This window comes from Sander lucioperca, chromosome 12 (assembly GCF_008315115.2).
Source record: "Sander lucioperca isolate FBNREF2018 chromosome 12, SLUC_FBN_1.2, whole genome shotgun sequence".
In the NCBI taxonomy this organism is placed as follows: Eukaryota; Metazoa; Chordata; class Actinopteri; order Perciformes; family Percidae; genus Sander; species Sander lucioperca.
Genome location: NC_050184.1, coordinates 9,619,786 through 9,635,095, shown reverse-complemented (window position 1 = coordinate 9,635,095; position 15,310 = coordinate 9,619,786). Strand labels below are relative to the sequence as shown.

At 39.7% G+C, this 15,310-nt stretch overlaps 1 protein-coding gene across 2 annotated transcripts in view; it reads left to right on the top strand.

The window, feature by feature from the left end:
• The first annotated feature begins 8,462 nt into the window (after positions 1-8,462).
• Positions 8,463-15,310, top strand: part of sema3b (sema domain, immunoglobulin domain (Ig), short basic domain, secreted, (semaphorin) 3B) — an 87,786-nt gene continuing 80,938 nt past the window's right edge. For both annotated transcript variants that reach the window (XM_036008054.1, XM_036008053.1), the window contains exon 1: positions 8,463-9,023. The gene's annotated coding sequence lies outside the window, so the exon portion shown is untranslated. The remainder of the gene's footprint in view (positions 9,024-15,310) is intronic.

Here is a 15,310-nt window from a genome sequence, read left to right as displayed (position 1 = left end):
TTATTTGACCTCTACATAGTTGATTTCTCGCATAAAAAAGTCTCAGAAGTGAATTTAGTAATTAAATAGCGGACCTCTGGAGATCTGCATGACCTAGCTAGATTCAGAAGACTAAGCTGACCTCAGGTCAGTGGTGTAGCCTATGCAAATGTTGGGGCGTGACAAAGACTAGGAGTTGGGATGCTTACGTCAGCTTCCAGCTTTGTTGAGATTCGTTTCAAAATGTGAGATTTGCAGAGGATAGGGGTATCAATGGAATTTTGAGCTTCCATTTATGTCCTATTTACCCACCGAACTGTCGTTATTCAACTATGACAAGGTAAAATCGGTTTTGCATTCTATCACCCCTTTAAGTTTCATTGTCTTTCAGCCTGTGCTGTGGATCACTGGCTCTTGGTTCTGGTTCTGGTTCTGGTTCGACCCCCAATCCTGGGACAATCGCCCAGAACTATGAGATTCATAACAGAGCACAAGGAACACTTTGTCCTTCTCTCTCTCTCTCTCTCTCTCTCTTTTTTTTTTTCCTTCTTTTATTCTCATTTCTCTCAGTCTATCAGAGAGATTGCTGTGGGCTGAAATGTCAGAAAGTCAAGGGTTTCCCAGCCAGGCAATTACACAGACTGCAGGACAACACACACACACACACACACACACACACACACACACACACACACACACACACACACACACACACACACACACACACACAAGCACATAATCTAACCAAAAGACCCACACTTTCAAATAAGTCAAAATTTTCTATGCACATGCATATACTTTCCGGTGACCACCTGTCACTAACACTGAGGGCTACACACACACACACACACACACACACACACACACACACACACACACACACACACACACACACACACACACACACACACACACACACACACACACACACACTCAGTGAGGTCAGGTGGTTTTCCAATCAACGCAGCTGTGTGCTCTCCAAAGCAGTAAAATGGTTTTAGGTCCAGTGTTGGCAGGCTTTGATGAGTCTAACACACCACAGAGGTTCATTCTATCTGCCTACAAAGGTTCTGACAGACGGCTGCTTGACTGTTATTAGGCACTGCAACTGCACCTGCTTGATGTGTGTGAGCACACAAACACATACCATACACACGTTCAAATCCATTTTTACAGGCCATGGGAGGGAAGAGTACAAAGAACAATGGACTGGGTTCCCACTGGCCTTAAAAAAATTCCTTTACTGGCCAGAGAAGATATTAAGTAAGGCCTTTAAAGTTTTTAAAAATGCATGGATTGCTTATAAGAAGAAGATAGCAGAGCTGTTTTACATCTATGAGACAGTTCTCAAGTCCGTGATAATAAAGATGGCCAGCCTCACAGAGTTGCTTTCATGGCTGTAGACTTTCAGTCTTGTTACCTATTAATGCATGGTGATCTGTGTCTTTTCTTAAGGCTCTTGAAGACAGCATCTAAATCTATAGTCTGTGTCTCTTACAGTAAATCTCAATTTTCACCAATAACCTAAAATAAACCAGCTTTATTTTGGCCCTTCAGTCCCTGAAATAATATATCATGGTCAATCAGAGACTTTTTTTTATCCACTGTCTGCTGATGTGATGAGTGCTTTTTCAGTGTTGAATCGTTTGGTATAATTATAGGAAAGGCACAGAAGAAAATGATTTTTTCCGAACTGTTACAACGTGACACTCATTTCCCAGAGTTCTAAATATAATCTGTTTGTTGGGTTCTCTTACTAAGGCAGTAGTCAAATATGAAACAGGTCATTTTAAACAGCTTCCCCAAATCTCTTTTATGCTTTCATTTGGTCAAAACTGGTAGCATTGTTGTTTTTCTATTTCCAATTAAATTTACAAATGCAGTAGAGAGTTATGTTAAAGGATACTTGCTGGTTAAAGTTTAGGTGATACACTGGCCTGTTTTGATTTTTACATAAATATACATAAGACCCTCCGCAGTATCTGTTTTGGTCAAGCAGTAAGCTGTAGGAGTGTTTTGGAGAGCAGAATCTATCAGCTCCTCTCTTCTCATCCTCATGACATAAATCATTAATGAGGTGTGTGTATCTGCCTGCACCTCTCCCTGGTCAGTCCCGGGCCTGCAGTGCACAGAAGTGTGTGTGTGCAAATGTGTTTTATTTCTTTAGGTTTATACTGTAAACCTGCTAATGCTTATTTGGTGTGTGTGTGTGTGTGTGTGTGTGTGTGTGTGTGTGTGTGTGTGTGTGTGTGTTGTGTGTGTGTGTGTGTGTGTGTGTGTTGTGTGTGTGTGTGTGCACGCATGTGTGTTTGAGGGAGTGATGCATACACTGGGGTCTTTGAAGTGTAAAGTAACAAGCCTTTTTAAATTTTGGATGTGAAATATTTATATGAACAGGAGTGCTGCTTTGGGAGGGTAAGTCGAGGGAAAGACAGGACAAAGGGATGAACTTGTTTTTAAACAACAAATAAGCAAAGGTCCACGGTGCCTTTTGGAGCCAGTCTATTATTAAATTGCCCTGAAAAGATTGGGTCAGGTCCTATCACATATTGCTATGTCTTTTGTCATAGTCATTATTATTTTTGTAAGCTCCTGCAGGCTTAAAGGCTTGGCAATTTGAGATGAGATATTTTTTTCTTTTATTTGTTCAAATGATGAATTGGTATTTTGTCAGACTTTTTGTTACCAATAACTACAGCTTTTGGGTTGCGTTTTAGCTGTTCTATATCCTCCTACACTAAACTTGCTTTACTTAATTTTTGCATCTTACCTGGGTAAACGTCAACCATTACCCTCTAGAACAAATCCATTCATCCATTCAATTTACTAACAAGTATAACTGCACACCTGATGGCTTATTAGAATGTGATTGAAAGTCAGTGATGAAGGGTCAATAATTAAGCTATTAATACTGATTCATAATTATGAGAATGACTAAAATGAATACAATGTTATCAAGAAATTCAAAGTTGTATCTATTACATGTCTACACTACTGATGATATACTTCCACTTTAAAGACAGTGTTTAAAATAATCACATGTTAAATATGTAAATGGGTGAGAATTTAATATTGAAAGGCACAATAACCTAATCTGGTCAAAATTCATGGAGCTGTGTGGATTTCAAATTTATAGTTTCATGGTCCAAGGAGTCCCAAATCATATATGACCCAATCAGCAGACAAGATAATGTTGATATTGGATGATTCTGCATAACCCCAGATTACATCTAATGCCATCTTTTTAAAACCTTTTAAGACCTCCACACTCTTAGTTCTAGTTCCTGCATTGTGGGAGGGTACACTAATGCCAATGCAGCAAGGTCATTAAACATTGGCACTGGATGTAAATCGAGAGGTGCCGAATCGTCCAATATGAATGTAATTTCTGGGGATACCACCAATGTCATATACCCTCTAGCACTGCATCCTTGCTGCTACACCACTACCTGCTTTCGCCAAATTTAATTCCCTCCACCTCTCCAGCTACCTCATGTATTGGCATTTATATGAATTATATGTTGGGCATTTTTAAGCCTTTTCACAGGACAGATGAAGACATGAAAGGGGAGAGAGAGGGGGAATGACATGCAGCAAAAGGCCTCAAGTCGTAGTCGAACCCGCGGCCTCTGCGTCGAGGAGCAAACCTCTACATATGTGTGCCTGCTCTACCAACTAAACTAACCTGGCCACGCATTTATATGAATTTTAAATTGAATGGCTGTATCAAGCCTTCTCAGATTTGTTACGGAGCATCACATGAACACAGACAAACTCAAATGAGTATTATGGTTGTGACAAAGGTTTAAAACTTTCTCATGATTCACAGTTCATTTTAAGGTGCTTATTTAAATGTACATTTCTTTAGCAGATGTTGGTCATTTTGGGCCAAATTTCCATTTTTTGCACAGTTGGAATCTTCCACCACTGCAACTTGCAAACCACGTGTTGTTAACGTTGGTCTTTTCTTTGCATTACAATGTGCTGTCAGTCTAAATCAATGAATACAAGCCTGAAAAGAGTTCCGTGGTGGAGAGCTAGTGAACTTGGCACTTGTTCTGTACGTGTGTATTGAGGGAGTGAGAAAGGCTAAGCTGAGCGATTAGAGGACAGGACAAATGACAGAAGAGGAGACCTTTACAGAGAGCCATGTATACTTTCATGTGCACGTTTATGAGTCTGTGGGTTTGTGTGTTCATGCTTACGCATGAGTCTCAGTGTGTGTGCGTGCGTGCATGCGTGCGTGTGTGTGTGCATGCATGCGTGTGTCTGTGTTTGTGAGGCCAGACGTCAGTATTGACAATAGCCTGTTGAGACTTGGGAGGAGACTGGCTTCGTAAAAAGAGGCCTTGAACAAACAGAGAATAGAGATGGAAGGATAGAGGGAGGGAGGGAGGGAGGGAGGGGTGCAGGGGCAATGTTTGGTGGGGAGTAGGAGAAAGAAAGGGAGAACAAATGGAGGGAAAATGAGGGAAAAAAGTACTAATGATGAAAATGTGGACAAGACTGGCATGGAGGGGTGTATGAACAGAAAAATGGAGGGAAATAGGGATAGATGGAAGAGAGGATAAAAGAACCGAAGACTAATTGGAAGCAAGGAGGAACAGAGACAGGGATTAGGGAGGTAGTGAATGATTACTGTAAAGATGGAGGGATCAACGGAGAAGAGAGAGAGGAAGGGAGGGGACAAAATAAGGGTTGGGTGAAAAAGAAAAGAAGAGTTGGATGAGAATAAATTGGGATGATGGATGGAAGGATTAAAACGGGAGGAGGACATTTTAGATAAAGGTAGAAGGAATAGAAAGGAAAACCACAGGCTTCTCTGAGTAAAGGTTAGCTGTGATGGAAGAAAGGGGCAACAGGGGTGTGTGTGTGTGTGTGTGTGTGTGTGTGTGTGTGTATGTGTGTGAGAACGAGAGAAACAAGAATTTGCATTGCACATGCCTCCCTGTTTCTGTGTGAATGAAAATGGGAGCGAAAGGGGTCGTAGATGGTGTTTGTGTGTGTGTGTGTGCTGGTGTAGTAGGCGTACCAAATCAATAACTGATAAATAAATTATAAACCACAAAAATTCACAAGGCACCAGCACAAAAAAAGGTTCAAGTACTCACAAGCTACAAGAGGGAAACGATGCGCAGATGTGTGTGCGCGTGCGTGTGCATGTGCGTGTGTGTGCGTGTGCGTGTGTGCGTGTGTGTGCGTGTGTGTGTGTGTTTCTGTTGTTGCAGTGGAAATTATGGGCTGGCTCAGTGGTGGAGATGTTGATGTTATCAGCACAGCGTGACATTTGTTCATGCTTATGTCCGGTTTGTGACATCAGAGAGTGTTTTGCAGGCTTATCAGCCTTTGTGTCTGGTGTCAGGTATCATTTTATGTGAAAAGAAACCTCATTCACACACGCTTGAAGTGCACATGTGCTAAGGAAAGAAAGAGAACGACGGACGGAAGGAATTAAACAAACAACAAACCCACCAAGAAGATGGAAACCATGGTGGAGGAGAGGTGGGCAGGTCCTTTGAGGATTCTTCTTATAAGCCAATATTTTATAATTATTTGCATACTTTTTTGTTAAAACATAGTTAATTGTAAGAGATTTATTAAAATATTAAAATAAAAGTGAAAAAGAGCCCTATGAATTAAACATGAATAGCAATGGTGCAGTCTCTTGAATAAAATGATGATGGGAAGGGGTTGATAGAAAAACAGAGCAGTTTAATTTGTAGAAAACAATGTAGAAATGAACTGGTCTCCAGGTCACTGCTTGGTGGTCTGAGTGCTACATAATGACCATAATAACTGTTAGACTATAATGCCGCTTAAGTCAGCACAGCTGGATTAAAATTGTTTACAGCAGAAACTGACAACAGCAGCTATCTGTTGATACCACTTTATCACTGTAGTGTTTACTTTCTTTCTGTTTCCTGTAATTTTATTTTATTATGTCAACGTTTTCTGCTCTATTTCACTGTAAAACCAACACACAACACACACACACACACACACACACACACACACACACACACACACACACACTCCCAGGCACCTAGCGTGTATGTGTATATGTGTGTAATAATGAAAGCTGCTGACTGGCAGTTGTGATTGGCTACCTCTGCAGCCTCTAGAGATGGCCGTCTGAATGGTGCCAGCTAGACGCCAGACAGACGGCACACAGTGTGTTTTTGTGTGTGTGTGTGTGTGTGTGTGTGTGTGTGTGTGTTTGCATGCATTTGAGCTTACATGACAATCCATCAGCAGGTGTTTGTGTGTGTATGTGTGTACCTGCATGAGTGTGGATCTGTGTGTGTGTGTGTGTGTGTGTGTGTGTGTGTGTGTGTGTGTGTGTGTGTGTCTGGGGCCTGATTATAAATACAATAAATTAGTCTATGTTTGTGAGTGTGTCCCATGAGGTGTATGTTTTCACCCTTGTTGTATGCACTCTCTATTTCTATCTGTCTCTTTTGATTTCAGTCTCTCCCTCTGTCTGTCTCTCTCATTGATTTACTTTCATATACATATCATTACAGTACTTTGCTCTAGAGTGTCGATGTCTTATAAGTAAATCATTAACAGGTGTGCAAGTAATATACTGTTGACTAAGACACTGCCTCATAAGTGGGCAACTTGCAACTTTGGTGAACTGGGTGACATGCAAATTAACATTGTTGACCAACAGCACACCATCCACAAACTTATTGTCCTGTTAGCGGTCAAGCTAAGGTAACAAGTTTTCCAACTGATCATTAGCGAGATCGTTAACTCTGAGAACGTTATTTTCCTTCTTCAATAACTTTGTTGAACACAAAGGTGTGCTATGGTGAACGAAAGGTTGAAGTTAGCTGTTGTGATTGACTAGCTACTACTCACATTACCGGCGGGCTACATAGATTTAAATTTAATATCACAAGAGGTAACATTAATCTTTCTTTTAAGCTAACATGAAGTTAATTGACTGTCCTGATACTGAATTAAGTTAAAAGTATATTTTATTTAATTAATTAGTAATATCTCACTAAGATAGTATATATATATATCCTTTTGGGGCAGGCTAGAGAACAGTTGGTCTCCCTGGCTACGGCAGTTCACCAACAAGCCCTACGAGGAGTCACTATGTCACTTGGTGGTGTGATCGCCACCCCATTTCTCATTTTGAACCTGTCCTCAGTTTAGAGTGATCCCCAAAAAAATGTTATAACTCCACTATGGAATTAGGGGAAACCATTTCTGTCGTGTATAACTAGGATTTACGTCCAGTGCCTCTGTTGAGTGCAAATGCAAGAAGCAGTATGCTCTATATGGAGCATGGCAGAAAGTAAGGGTGAAGAGGTGGTGGATGGGAATGTTGTGGGCCATGGCTTTCATGCTGGAGATCACATGTTGTGTCCCATTACAGACCCACAATTAATGTTTGCCTTCTTAATAACCATAATCACAATATTTCCCTTACCCCTTAGTTGTCTAACCTTAACCATACCCTAATCTGATCTAATTTATTATATTTGCACAAACCTCACCATACCATAATCATAATTTATTTGCCATAACCATAATCTTTCCCTGACCTTAACCAATTGCAGATATTTTAGAAAGCGAGAATTTAAAAAAAGTCAGTATTTGACTTTGAAAAACCTTTTCACTGAGCACATTCTAGTGTGTTGCAGAGTCCTCCAATATCAGCATTGTTGGCTGGCGATGAGGTTTACCATTTGTGGACCGACCACAGCATCAGAAGTGTTAGCCCCCAATGCATTTAACCCCCACTCTCTAGAGCAAACTTTTGAATTGGGAGACATTTATGGCTGAAGGGAAGAAAATAGGCTGTACCATCAAACCCACCCAGGTTTTCCCAGAAGGTGCAGGATTTAGAGAAGCTATTGAAGTTTCATGCTCAAAGCTCATTATTGTTCCTCTTCATTGAGACAAGAGAAACACATGCTACAAAAGCATCCCTGCTCTTTTTTTTTTCAATAAGTTGCAAAGCAGAAGTGAAAAGGGCAAATATAATCAAGGTTGAGGGCTTGATTATTACGGCCCGAGCCTTGAACTCAACCACTTGTATCAATTGATGTTTTTTCAACTCATGGGAACAGAATAGGCGTTTCTTTAAACACCTTCTGTGTTGAACAATGAACTCCTGGATGATATGACGTTTAAAAAATGTGTGAACTTTGTGAAGGAACTTCAAACTGAAGCTAAATCCAAGTGTTAAGTGCACCCTTATCCCAGTCTCACCCTGATCTTTATCAGGGTTTGCTGGATCCCTAAAAAAACACAGACACATGGACCCACGCAGTACTGAACCTTTGGTGATGAAGCATGTTGAATCATAATAGCAGGAGAAAGACACTGCGGCTGGGGGACACAGCGAGGGAATGACTTTACCTCTGGACTGTGGAAGAGGGCGTGCCGTTGAAAGAAAGAGGAGGGTGTGAGTGTGTGTGTGTGATAGAGAGAGCTTTGCTTTCACGCCTTGCTGAGCAGCGAAACAGTATCTGTCACAGAGAACAAGCCAAAAGAGAACCACTAAAAAGTTAGGAAAAAAGACAGAGACGCAGAGAGAAGGACAGAGAGGGAGAAAGAAGAGATAGAGAAAGAGTTGGCTGAAAGCAGCTTCTGTCTTCCGTCCCACCCCCTGACTGTCTTCCCCTCCTCTTTGCCTGGCCGGGAGCGAGAGGAAAAAGAAAAGGAGTGCAGAGAGAGAGAGAGAGAGAGAGAGAGAGAGACACGGAGATAGAGCTTAACCACGCTCGCTCTTTAGCGCAGGACTCAGGAATTCCAGGACCTTTGGAGTTGTGCGCGCACACACACACACACACACACACACACACACACACACACACACTGACACACACACATGCTGCTTTTCTCATGGTGATCCAAATCTCAACAGGACACAGAGAGGGAGTATAAGAAAGAGCGAGAGACGTAGGACATTAGAGCCCTTTCCTGTGGACTATTTGACCATGATGGCACCTGCCAAAGGGGGAAGTGACTAGGAGGGGCTGATGACTGAACCGGGACACAGGCAGAGGAAACTGCTGATGAAGGTGAGGTTTCAATTTTTTGACAGTAGCTCCAATATCTGTCTCTTTGTCTTTTCTGCCAAGAGGATCTATGGCCAGATTAGTACACATATTTATTAGAGGTTTTCATTTAACAGGTAGCTGATGTAGGAAGTAGTTTGTGCGCTGGGGTACAAGTTTAAATGTGAGAGTGATGATCTGTTATATTTATCTATTCAATGGTTCTTGATAACTGAGCCAAAAAAGCGGTATGATTTCAGTTTCTTGAATTAATACTGAAGCTGGGGAATACCTTGTGTATGTGCTTGTGTTAGACTTACTCTGTATGTGTGTCAACTCTGCTGTATTTGTGGTATCATATCTACGTTGATCATTAGGTTCATTTCCTTGAGTAACATAATAGCATGGCTGGACAGAAGGAGTGTAGATTTTGGGAGCATGTGAGAACATTTTGTTGGTTTGTTACCTTTGATTGGATTTGATCAGTGGGTGATTCATCTGAGCATAAATCAGGAAAAGAGAAAATGTTGAAAGAGTTTGTGTGCATATGGGGGAATCTGTGTCCTGAATGTTTTATTTCCTGATGGTCCACAGTGGAAGTGGGGGATTTAGAGGGAATTATTATTGCTTTTGCAGAGAATCTGTCTTTTTCAGTTGCCATTGGTTAGTCACAGTGAAGTTATGTTTTCAACTTGGGAACATAATGAGGTCTGCGTACATGCTAGCTGTGAAATGTGACCAGTTTTTGCTTTTAAAAGCTGTTGTGCAAGGTTCAGAAGCACAATAAAGCATTACATGGATTTTACCAGACTATAAATCAGTGGTGAATAAAAAAAAAACAGTGGACTGAAGAAGATTAGAAGTCTTTGGTCCTTTTACACCTGCGGTTATTGTGTGGCTCATCCCTCCACTCCTCCCTTTACTCTCCATCCTGCCACACTCTGCTACTTTTGTTCTCTAATCTCATTTACTGCTGCCTTTTCTGCAGGTTTTTGCTGAAATCCCACAACTAATGACAGAGGCTTATCCCATGCCACTCTGCCTTGCTCTCATCCTTTCTCCCACCCCTCTTTTTTCTCTTCTTCATCCTCTTTATGACAGTCCATCTGCCTTTTATAAAGCTTTAAATATCTGTACTCTTTTATGCTATTTGTAGTATCAGCATATTCTTTTTTTAGCTATCACCAGAATGTTTTGTGTGTGAGTGGGTGAATATGTATTTTCAAACTCACAGGTGTGCATTTTGTCTGTCATTTCACCTATTCAGGCTTGTAATCCCAGGTTGTTCTGGTCTTTATAACCCCTCCACTCCAGACCCACCCTAACCTACACAAACCCTTCCATTACCATACCATTGAACCACACATTAACCCTTAATTTACCTTTGCAGTAAGGTGTGTTCGGTGTGCAGTGAATGGTCCAACAAGGTGTTACATGATAGTTGTCTTGTGTTGTGTTAATATGTGGTCATACACTGAGGTCTTTCATCTTGGTCGCTACTGAGATGGTGTTTAGTTAGAGCTTACGTACATGTCTTGATGGTTATAATGGAAACCTCCACTTGACAGCGATTGTAAGCATCAATTAATGCATTTTCGTGAACAGGCTTTCTTACTGAATGGCTGATTACAGTGAAGATTTGAGAATTTGTTTTGACATAGAGCCACCTTTTTTTGCACATCAAAGTCTTACAGGTCAAAGAAAGTTGTATAAAGCCTTTAATGGCTCCAGAGGGAGCTGTGTAGATTCTGATAAATGTCCTCAAGTGATATAAGTGATTAAGTTAGGTTGGGTCTAAAGACTACAAGTTCAAAAATGAAGAAGTGAGTTTACCAGACATCTGTAGCTGCTCCTCATCTCTGCTTGAGTATCTTTTAAGACTGTTTGTGACATTATCTTTTGATGGCTACTTGTGATGTAGGATAAAAAAGCTAAATGTGCTCACATCCAACAAACTCTGAGAAGTGTTGGACATAGAAGGAGCCACTCAAATCAATATTAAGATCCTCAACTTGTCATCCATTGATGACATGACAGATTGTACATTGCAGTTAACAATTAGGCTAAATATGTTTAAAATATAAAGTGCAAATTAGTGAAGTAGCAAACTTCAATGAACACAAAATATAAATTTTATGACAAATATGGCAATGGCATCATGATTTTGAAGAGGTTAGCTTACTAAACAAAGCTAACTAGCTTCGATAAATAGCTGCCACATTGAACATGAAATGTTAGCACATTACTTTTTATGATTTGATGAACTATTTCAGTTATTAGCAGGAGCGCTAGGTTACCTCTTTTTCACTAAGCTTTAGTCAGATATTTGCATAATTAGCCAGCTCTTTATCACAACCAGTCACATTATTTCTCCCTTCAGAGAAGTTCTGCCTCAGAGAAATATTTTAATAATTAAAAATTAAATCTGCGTATATGTTTGCACAGTCGCGATTTTAAACACCTTGTTATTGTTGTATAACGGTCGCAGTTTGGTAACGTTTACGCACAAAAACTACTGGTAAGGTTTAGAAAAAGATCCTTTGGTTTGGGTTAAAATCAGTACATTAGTTACATTACTTCATTTCCGGTTATGCACGTGACCTAGAACGTGACGTAGTTCCATTGGTTCCATAAAGTACAGTTTTAAATGGGACACAAACCTCTGTCTCCTGGGTGAAAGTCCTGTGTTTCTTTGAGCCATCCACCACCCCAACCAACGTACCTATGCAGAATTTGGCCCTCTTATACTTTGTCACCTTACTTCTTGCTTTGCTCCCATCATAATTACTACGTCCAATAAAAAGCGCTGCCACCTTAAATGTAAATGTGCATCATACCTAATTGCTGCTTCGACAAACAACTTATGTGGGTGTTTTTTAGGGAGAGGACATTCTCCTTTCATCCGGCATGTTCTTGATGTCTGTAGATGTATTGCTGATCATGCTAATTTCCTAGCTCTTATTCCATACACACTACGGCTGATGCAAATTTAAAACACATCACTTCCGGTGTGTCAGAAGATTTTCCCAGGACAGACAGGCAGAGTGTTTAGAACAGCATACGTTTAATAGCTTTCACCATGTGGTCAAAGGTTGCATTCGTTCTTCAAGTGTGTTCAATCATTTGACATCAGAGACCAGCAAAGTGAACATTTATTTAACCTAACAACTCCTGTGGGTTCAAGGTGGGTCTGCTGATTGCCTGGTGATGAATTGACCACCAAGGTAACTTTATGGTTACAGTGGCTATACACTGATCCACTGCCACACCTTAAAACCCATTAACCCCCATCTCAACCCTTCCTCAGTGGGAAAACCCATTAACCTTCCTGTTAACCCTTTTCGCAGCCTGAAATATCTACCAGTTCAGCAGAAAGTAGAAAACAAATGATTTTAGGAGATTTAGGAGAGTATGGTACATAATATGTGCATATACATACTGTATAGACCACAGGATAAATATATTCTCTTGGACTGTCAGTGTTGGTCTATTAGCTGGTTGGCTTCCTATTTGTCCTTTTTCTCTTTATTGGTGTATGAAGTCTTGAATGAAGAAGATAAGCCACATAGAAATGATGATGAGGCGAGAGAGAGAGACAGCAAGAGAGAGAGAGAGAGAGAGAGAGAGAGAGAGAGAGAGAGAGAGAGAGAGAGAGAGAGAGAGAGAGAGAGACTAGGCAGCAATGTCAGTTTTCCTTTGTTTGAAATATTTAATGAGTGTCTCTGCTCTCTTTAAATATTGACTTTTTCCCATATAGCCAGAGGGGACAGACACTAGTGGAGGTTGTTCCCTCATTTAAATAAAAAGCATAATGCTGTTAGCATCAAACTTTGATTAGTTTATTTTAGTTTATTGTTTTCTTCTTCAATTCTTCTGATTAAAAAAACAAACATGATACTTGCCCTTTATTTGAAAGTTGCTGTTAATATGTGTGTATATATATATATATATATATATATATATGGGCTTGAGTTTGGCTTGAGTATATACATGGGCTTGAGTTTATTTTGCTTTCAGTATATATATATATATATATATATATATATATATATATATATATATATATATATATATGGGCTTGAGTTTGGCTTGAGTATATACATGGGCTTGAGTTTATTTTGCTTTCAGTATATATATATATATATATATATATATATATATATATATATATATATATATATATATACTGAAAGCAAAATAAACTCAAGCCCATCAAGCAACAACAGATGGGCATTTTCACCTGAATGTAACATTACTTGGTAATACTAACACAATGTAGTGTTCCTCTTTACACTTATAAATAGGGATGTAATGATGCATTGTGAATCAGTTAAAATGTATTTAAATGTGTAAAGATTACAACCGGTTGAGATAAAAAAAATGAATCACGATGCAATTTTTAAACAGCCCAGGGTATGACGCTATCTAATATTACACAGCAGGTAACCTTAGCCTGCAGTTAGCTAGTAACGTTAGCTGACTTAAACTTGGTTAAAATGCTGACAGCTAAACAGTGTAACGTGTAACTGTATTTCACTGAAAAGGATTCCATCCCTGGTACATACAACAGTCTGCAGCTAAAGACACAGAGGAGACTCGCTGCAGAGACAGCATGGACACAGACAGGACTTAGTGTTGCGTTTGAGTACGGCTCTGTAAGCTTGTGTTGAGTTCCTGGTTTTTGTAAAATACCCTCTGCCAGCTAGTGTTGCTTCTTTTTGTCGTTTAACACCAAATGACTGGTAATAAAAGTTGTTGTTAAAAGTTATTGTTATTACATTTTAAATAAATCATTTAAATGTAACCATATGGCCTTAGCAATAAACAAGCCTTTCTTTAATCTTACATTTTTTATTTTTCTTTTATTATCAAGATAAAATACTGTTATACAATATGTCCATTTCATTCATAAAATAACTTTACAATGCGAGTCGTGGTTGTATGCCAGTAGTCTAAATTCAATTACGTCCCCTTCCATTTAGCACTCGGTTTTATTTCATTTGTGTTGGCCTACTATTTTCTTTTTGTACCCCTGTACTTGTGTAAAATGTCCTTGGGTTTTATGAAATGTGCTATAATAAATCTAAGTTGTTATTGTTATTATTACGTTGGTTGCTACAACAAACTCTAAATGCTTTGGCTCGTGACACAGTGACAGTGATACCCGGTTTAGCTCACGATACATCCAAAGTAGTCTAGGTTACCGTATGCAACACTTGAAATGCAACAATGTATCTGTAACGTATTCTCTTATTGTAAATTAATGATTTTCTGTCTGAGCAAAACATTCGTCGCAACAATATGACCTCCCGGTAACGCTAACTCAGCACTATACAGTGGGCAATGAACACCGTAAAGAAAAGACCTTTACGACAGCAGATGTGGTAAAATCACTACTGCTCTTCCAAAGCGGCTGCTAGAATCAACACAAATTGAAAGTTACATATAGCCACTTTAAAATCGTGAATTGTATTGAATCGTGAGTTGAGTGTATCGTTACATCCCTACTTATAAAGGTTAACTAAACATCCCATTTTTGTTTAAGCAGCTCAACACAAAACAATGGACCTTGTGCATTACAGCAACAGACACATTGTACAAGTACATTGGTCAGCTAAATGCAACAATGTCATTGTGTTTAATCTCACATGTGGGAAAATAAATGCTAGCAAGCAAGTGGAATTTGATACTCGATGTACTCCGGTGGTAACTCAATTCACATCGATATTACGTGCAGATTACTTTAGTCTTGTCGAGAGAACCATCTGGAAGGGCTTTGAAACTGAACTTGCCATTCAAAAGACCCTTTTCTTTATCCACTTCAGCTCAAGGAGGTTTGTTTTTGCAAGCCATCCACAACCTTACCGCTGCAACGCTTTCTGAATCCTGATTTCCCAAACTACGGTGCGGCCCGAGGCCCAAATTACAGAATGCGCGTGCGTTATTCATGCATAAAATAAAAATAGTGGTGTTGAAAGGAATTTGTGTTAACTCGTTATTGCGTTAATTTTGACAGCCCTATATGATATGATATATATATATATATGTTAACATTGCGAGATAGGATAATTGGAACATAATAATTGGAAAAATTAGTTCCTGATTCACACTGCAATTGTGAGATTTAGTGCATGCGTTGGCAGAGGTCTGCGCTCTCCGAGTGCCCTTCTAATTTTATCGGTGATCTATTATCTTCAGTGGAAGATAATAGATCTTAGGTTTTAAAGGTGTCATGTGATATGTGCAGATAACCTTAACACACATGGATGGATGGATGGATAACAAAAGAGTTGAACCTTAGGTCAGTGAAG